Genomic DNA, 8,535 nt, shown 5'->3' with positions numbered 1-8,535 from the left:
CTTTTACATGAAGCATTTTCTAAGTTGTGCCGCGTTCCACGAGCGCGGTATCTTTTTTCCATTCAAATCTTTTAAAGCGTACGCGCCTTTCCCCAAATCTTCTGAAATTTGATAAGGTCCCTCCCAATTGGGGGACATTTTTCCTGGGGGTATTGCGCGACTAGCTTCATTGTTTCGAAGGACAAAATCATTTTTCTTGAAGTGGCATTCTTTAACGCGCTAATTATAATATTTTTCCAGCTTTTTCTTGTATCTGGCTTCATTAATGATAGCCGCTTCTCTGCGCCCTTCAAGCAAGTTAAGGTCCAATCTTCTTTCGCGCTCGTTATCAGTTTTGCTCATCATGAGTACCCTATGGGATGGGCATCCAATTTCTGCTGGGATCATAGCCTCTGTCCCATAGGTTAGGCTGAACGGGGATTCGCCATTGCTAGTTTTGCTTAATGTCCTGTGCGCCCACAGGACATTAGGTAACTCTTCGACCCAAGAATGGGATTCTCCCTCCAACCTTTTCTTCAGCCCATTTAGCAAACTTTGATTCGCGCGCTCCACTTGACCATTCCCCTGAGGGTGGTAGACGGATGTGAAGATTTGGTTGATGTGCAATTCTCTGAGCCAGCTTGATATCTTCCTGTCAGTGAATTGTTTGCCATTGTCGCTCACAATTTCCATGGGAAGGCCAAAACGGCAAATGATGTGGCTCCAGATAAATCGCTTCATCGCCTCAGCTGTGATTTTTGCTAGTGGCTTGGCCTCAACCCATTTTGTGAAATAGTCTATCGCCACTACCAAAAATTTCACTCGCCCTTGCGCTTGCGGCAGGGGCCCTACAATATCAATGGCCCATTTTTGGAAAGGCCATGCGGAGGTGACTGGAATCAAGTTGTTCTTTGGACGCATGGTGTTTGGCGCGTAGCTCTGACATGCCTTGCATTTTTGGATTTCTTTTAGCGCATCCAAGTACATGCCTGGCCAATAGTAGCCTGAGCTCATCGCCTTGGCAACCACCATGCGCGGGCCAGCGTGAATTCCACAGATTCCTTCATGAATCTCCCTAATCACATAGGTTGCTTCTTCAGCATCCAGGCACTTCATGAGCGGTCCAAGATAAGAGCGCCGATATAATGTACCATCAAGTAATTCATAGTTCTGTGCCTTGTGTCTTATCTTTCTCGCCTGTGCGCGATCGTCCGGTAACTTCCCCTTCATCAGGAATTCTGTTATTGGAGTTATCCAGGATGAAGGGGTTGTATGAATTACAAGGACCGATTGCGTTTGCACTGACGGGCTGCTCATTACCTCCACCCTGACATCTTTGCCAAAGTGATCAAAATTAGTTGATGCCATTTTACTCAACGCGTCAGCGGACTTGTTTTCGCTGCGCGAGATGTGTATGATTCTGAAGAAGTCAAACTGCTCAACGAGCTTTTTTGCCTGCTCTAGATACAGAGGCATTGTGTTCTCCTTGGCGTCATATAGGCCGTTGACCTGAGCAGCTACCAAGTAAGAATCAACATGCGCCTCTAGTCTTTTAACCCCAAACTTGCGCGCGATGCGCAGACCAGCCAGCAGGGCTTCATACTCAGCCTCATTGTTGGTACTCTTGAAGTCCAACCTGATAGCATAAGTATATTCACGATTATCAGGGTCCATCAGTTTGAGGCCTGCGCCGGACCCTTCGCTGTTGGAGGCTCCATCAGTGAATAGCCTCCAAACATCTTCTTCATCATTTGCTCGCGGAGGATCTACCTCGCGCTGAGCTTCTTCAATCTTTCCGTCTGGGATTTCCGTGATGAAATCCGCCAAAACTTGACCCTTTATCGCTGGACGGGGCTTATAAGTGATCGTGTGTTCACCTAATTCCAGCGCCCACTTTGTCAGCCTTCCGGAGAGCGCGGGGCGTCGCAAGACTTGCTGGATGTTGTAACCAGTCAGAACTTCAATAGGATGACCATTGAAGTATCTATGGAGCTTGCGCGACGCGTGTGTTAGTGACAAAACTAACTTTTCCATGATGGAATAGCGCGTCTCAGGGTCTGTGAGCACCCGACTCACATAGTATATCGGCGTTTGTATCCCCTTGCGATCCACCAATAATACTGCGCCGATCGCGCGGTCTCCAGCTGACAGGTACAATGTAAGGGTCTCGCCAGGAAGTGGAGCTGTGAGCGCTGGCAATTTAATGAGACATTCTTTTATCTCAGTGAAAGCTTGCTCAGCCTCAGGCGTCCACTTAAATTGGCTCTTCTTCAAACAGTTCCTCAAGGTGTTAACGAATGGAGTAGATTTGCTGGCGTGGTTCGCTAGGAACCTGTTGATTGACACCAATCTACCATTCAGCTTCTGAACCTCTTTCATGGTGGATGGTGAAGGCATGTCAAGGATGGCTTCCACCTTTTCAGGGTTCACCTTGAAACCATCCTTAGTGACCATTACACCAAGAAATTTCCCCTCTTCTGCGCCGAAAGTACATTTGCTCGGGTTGAGCTTCATGTTAACCTCCGTTAGGCGCTGAAGAGTTTCCTCGATGTCTTTGAGCATTTGTCTCTCCTCCCTGCTCTTGATCACCAAATCATCGACGTAGACTTCTAGATTTCTTCCGATTTGTTCACTGAAAACCGAATCCATAAGTCTCTGGTAGGTTGCGCCCGCATTCTTTAAACCAAAGGGCATTTTTGTGTAACAAAAAACACCCTTGTCGGTTCTGAAGGCCGTCTTGTCTTCATCCTGTGGTGCCATTTGAATCTGGTGATAGCCTTTGTAGGCATCCAGGAAACATTTGAGCTTGAATGGCGCCACGGAGTCCACCTTTGCGTCGATGTTTGGGAGGGGGTAACAATCTTTCGGACATGCTTTGTTGAGGTCCTTGAAGTCAATACACATTCTCCATGACCCGTTGCTTTTCTTTACCATCACAGGATTGGCTACCCATGTCTGGTATCGAATTGGGCGGATGATGTTTGCGCGCAACAGGTCCTCCACTTGCTCATTCATGGCCTTCGCCTTTTCATCCCCCATGATTCTCTTTTTCTGTGCAATTGGCTCCACCGACTTAAACGTGTTAAGAGAATGTTGCGCCAAGTCTCGCGGGACCCCCGTCATATCGGAGTGTTGCCACGCGAAAACCGACGTGTATTTTGTAAGCAACTTTTTCATTCTCAATCTCGTTTCGTCTGAAATGGTAGCGCCAATTGTGACCGTTTGATCTGGGAATTTTGGGTTTAAAATCCACTTCTCTGGCGCATTGTCAGCCATTGTAAGTTTCATTCTCCCTTCCCGCGGCGTGCTTGTCACTGCGCACAAATGATCGCGGTAAACAAATGCTACGCCTGTTGGTGTAGGGATCCCCAATGCGCCGTGCGCTGGCGACGGTACAGCATTAAATTGGGCAATCGTTCCCCTACCCAGGATCATATTGTGGCATGACGTGGTGGGCAAGACCAAGAAGTTGACAACTTCGGCTCGCTTGTGCTCATCATCCCCCATAGTTAGTTCAAACTGAATCTGGCCTAGGGGATGTATGATTTCATTTGAGACACCACAGATTGGTGCGTTCACAATTTCGAGCCGCGCTTGGTCTGCCGGGTCTAACTTTCTGAAACACTACTCATACATAATGTCAGATTCGCTTCCAGTGTCCACCAGGACCTTTGACACTTCGTAATGAGCAATGTGTGTGGTAATGACGAGAGGACTGCTTATTGAAGGGCCTCCCCTGATTCTTGGGAAGATGACTTGCTGCTCGCGCCAATCTCCGTGGATTTGCGCGCTTCTCTTTCTTGACGTCTGCCCTTGTCGTCCCCCCTCAGCCACACAGATTCTTTTGTACTTCTTGCTGGCAGAGGCTCCCTCCGGTTGCTCATTTTCTATTCTTTGGTTTTTTACCAAGTGAGCCAGCCTGCCCGACTTTACATCCTTCTCGATCGCATCCTTTAAATGATGGCATGCGTCGGTGTTGTGGCCCGGGGACCTGTGAAATTCACAATATTTGCCACTGTTTTGCGGTCCCTTGTAGTGTAGTTGTTTGGGGGGCTTGAATTGGACATTCTCAGTACTTAACACCTGTGAAGGTGTTTTAGTGAGGGGCGTCCATATTCTTGGCAAAGGTCTGCTAGGATCTCTGCCGCCCTCCCTCTTGTCACCCTCCCCGCGATTACGAACTTCTTTTTGGGGCTGTGGTGAGGTTGGTTGCGCTTGTTTTTCCGCGGAAGAAAAACTTGTTGGCTGCAACCTGGACCATACAGAGTTCTGTTTGGCCCTCTTATCTTTGCTGCGCGGTGATTCTGCCTGATGCGCTCTTTCTCTTGCCCTATCTTGGGCAATCTGTTTCTCATTTCTCGCGAAAACTCGCGATGCCTCCATTAACTTGGCCCACGTGGTGGGCATACCATCTTTGCTTACAAGAGCCCGGCGGAGTTGGTCACTGCGCGCGCCTTGTATAAAGGCCACGCGCAGGAGCTGCTCAGTTATGCCCCCGATTGCCAGGGATTCCTGATTGAAACGAGTGATGTAATCTTCAATCGTTTCATCATTCCTGCGTATGCAGTGCATGATGTCATCAGGATCGCGCGTGTGCCTGCGCTACTGTACGAAGTGGGCTTGGAACTTTTCTAATAGTTCCTCGAACCCATCAATTTGCCCTGTCGGCAAGCTCTCGAACCATACCCGCGCTGCGCCCGTGAGGCAGCGAGCAAACATATGACACCATGTTGGCATCGTCCAGCTCTCTAGGTTTCCCGTGTTATAGAAACCTTGCAAAAAGTCATCTGGATCTGTTGTGCCATCATATTTGCCCAGACCACTTGGCATCTTTGTCTTGTGCTGGATGGGAGCCTGCGCGATGCGCGCAGTAAACTTTGAGTGTTTTACCAGGATGGCTGGTCTATAGGGCGTGGTTACGTCCACTTGCCCTCTGATCGGTGGGCTGTACGGCATGTGCAGATCCAGATCTGCTCTGGCTCCAGGCGCCATGTTCACAGGCGCGCGAAGCTGTGAGCCTCCTGCATGAGTATCCCGTGTCTTCCTCATGCTATGCACTTCTTCATCACTGAACTCAGTGTGTGCAGTGTGAACAGAATGTCCCTCTTCCGGCGCGCGCGGCCTCTTTGTAGTCTGCTTATCAAAAGCTTGCCTTTGTGCTTGGTCGGCTAGCTTCTTCTGCTTGACCATGTCGTTGTACTTTTCAATCAGACGCCGCTGCTCGTTTATGAGCCATTCATTCGGATCATTTGCTTCATCTTCTGGACCCATTGGTCCTTTCAGCTTCGCGCCGGCCATATTTTGTAACGTGTGATCGTCTGGAGGAGTTTCAGTCTGGCCGTGAGGGGTTGTGACGAAGGGACGGTTGCTGGTGGTACGCGTAGAATCACGCGGAACCCTCAGAACCTGCTGTCCGTCGTTAACACCCTCACGTTCAATATCCTCCAGAGCTTGATCAACGTTACGAACTCCAGAAACCATGGTGATTGTTTTTTTTTTGTAGATCTGGATGAGATCTGATTGCCGTTTGTAACAGCGGATGGCGCCAATGAAGAAACGTGGATCTACTCACTGGTAGCAGATCTACTTTCCTCGGGTATGATTAAACTGTTTCACCGATGGTTCCTTTGAATCCGTGTTCTTCCACCTACAAAATGAACAGCGCCGTTACTTACCCCTCAGAAAGGGACAGAGGGGTCCTCTTTGGGGTAACCCTCCGGCGTGAGAATCAGTATCTTTGTGGAGAAGATAATAAAGTGTGAGTCAGTGAAATCTCAAGAGTATTGCTGAATCGCTGAATACTCTTGATTGTGTGACTGTGTGTTTTCTGTAACTGACTGTGAGTGAATATAATTCAATATGATTGAATGTGATATCACTGCTTGTAACTGTCAATGATTGAGTGTGAATGAATGTGTCATCAAAGTGGAGTTGATGCTGTATTTATAGTGCTATGGTTTCCACTGGCTGGGCTCAGCCTCGTTGGCCTCCTCCAATCGCACTGCGCCACGTGTCCTCTGGGACACCTGGCGCTTTCTCGTTGGTTGTAATCATGTGGTAGCACATGTGTCATGCTGAGTTGTCGACCTTTCATTTGGCAGCTGTCAACATCAGCATATTCTTACTCCTTAAAAAGATGCCTTCTAGAAGAGTGTCTGACGTGCACAATCAAGGTTGCCCTGATCCTGATTTGGATAAGGACGAGGTTGATTATGTGTACGTGTGATATGCGCCCATCCTGAGAATGCGCGAAGTCTTCTTTTTATTCTCACGCGCAGATATTTCATGCGCAGGTGTGATATGCACGAGCGTGTGATATGCGCCGCGCGCTGGTGCGCCACGCGCATATGTGACGCGCGAGCATATGTGATATGCAAGAGCATGCGATATGCGCCGCGCGCATATGTGATATGCGCCGCGCGCTGGTGCGCCACGCGCATATGTGACGCGCGAGCATATGTGATGTGCAAGAGCATGCGATATGCGCCGCGCGCATATGTGATGCGCGAGCATATGATGCCTGAGCATGTTTTGTATGCGCGATGCGCCTGGGTTTTGGCTTTGTGCCTTCATAATGTCTTTATCTTGTGGGTTGACCCGCCTTGCTTGGTGTTGAGGCGGGTACATACCTCTTCAGAGTTGTTATGTATAACATCGATTTATTGTATCTAGTCGCAAGGAATAATTTAAATTTTAACTTGGTACCTTTTCCACACTACCAAAAATTAACCATGAATATTCATTTCCAAGTAATCTTTAAACATGTGTATTGTTTTTATATGATATGATTTTTAAAGGTGACGTGCTATTTATGTAAGAAAGTGTCACATACTTGAAAAGTTACATGAATGTATGATGATAAGCACACATGTGACTTGATATGATAAGCTATGCGCCATTTCAGCGGCCAACGTTATAATTATATTTATTTCCAGTAAAATTACAAGGCATGTGAAGCCATGATATGGGGTTTGCAAGAAACAAGGGTTTACGTAAAACACGTGCCTTCAGTTACTTGTACGTAACCCAATCCATTTCATCGTTATTTACTAATCAATAAAAATAATTAAATAATAATAATAATAATATTTTTTCGTCACTTTCCTCCCATTACCAAATTAAATAACATTTTCAAAAATCATTGAATGAGGTGTTTTTAAAGGTTAAATGTATTATAATACGTCAAATTATGCTAGGTATTGTCATTGTGTGTATCATACTTATAATTATTTTGAAATTTTGTCAAGCTTAAAATTTTATCATTATATATGTTAAATGACTATAACTAAAGAAACTTTGTTTGCACATTTTGTATTTTTGAATTAATATAAACTAATAATAGTAATACCAATAATAATAAATCAGTAACATGACTTTTTATTATTTTTTCTTTTAAATTTCTAAGATTTAAATACATTTTATTACAATAAGAGATGAGAAATACAACTAAGCAATAACCAAACAGTTAATTGAAGAAATCAAACTGAAATTAACCTGTAATCGAATCACCCGAAAATCGTTTGTTGTTATTTCTTGTAGCTTTGGCTAATAAAAATTAACCAGACCGAACCATTCATATTTTTAGCTACCAAACCTTCAATTCATGTATTTCATGTTTGATACATTCATTTTATGCATCAATTTTATGTATCTAAGTAAAATTTTAACCCAATTTTGATTTTGATTATTGACCGAAGTTTAATGAACCAAACCAAAAACTGAAAAATTAACTGAATAAACCAAATCGGTCAACTAAAAACCGATTGGTTAATGTGGTTGAGTCAAATAACCAAACCAAACTGTGCACACCCCTAAAAAGTGGTTTTAAAATAATTATTTCAGAATGCTACACTGAACTACAACTTCCAATGCAAGTTCACTACACCCTTATAAAACCGGCATTTCTTTTGAAAATTGATAACTGTTTAACTGAAACCGATAAGTTGTGGTAGCGTGCCAGGGCAAACCATACGGTTATCTTCTATACTCCTTCCGTCCTATTTTAAGTATCTTAGTTTGAATTTTCAAGTCTTTCTTTTGCAACTTTGACCGTAAATATTTTTATTCGTGTCATATAATACTTGATGAAAATTATATGAATGGATTGGGTTTTAAATGTATTTTACATTGATATAATTTTCATTAAGTATTATATGACACGAATAAAAATATTTACGGTCAAAGTTGCAAAAGAAAGACTTGGAAATTCAAACTAAGACACTTAAAATGGGACGGATGGAGTATAATGTACGTAAACTTAAAATAAAATAAAAAAGAATCCAAGAAAATGTGAAGACATAAATGTTGGTTAAAGTTATGGCTTTAAAATCGGAAGAATAATATCAATTCCATGTTTAAAGGTCACGCTACCCCCGCTGTCTATGGATCCTATTCCTACCTATGAATCACGTTTAGGTTCTGGTTTCGAATTCCATATAATACTAATACTAATCTCCATTATTATGATAATCTTTTATTTGCCCCCCTATAATTTATGTTGAGATGAACGTATTATGAAATGACACTATTCTATAAGCAAAATGGTTCGGCTGTGCA

This window comes from Bidens hawaiensis, unplaced genomic scaffold (assembly GCF_021521415.1).
Source record: "Bidens hawaiensis isolate Kalapana, Puna unplaced genomic scaffold, B.hawaiensis_p1.1 tig00022174_1, whole genome shotgun sequence".
Lineage (NCBI taxonomy): Eukaryota > Viridiplantae > Streptophyta > Magnoliopsida > Asterales > Asteraceae > Bidens > Bidens hawaiensis.
Note: the sequence above shows the minus strand (reverse complement) of the source record.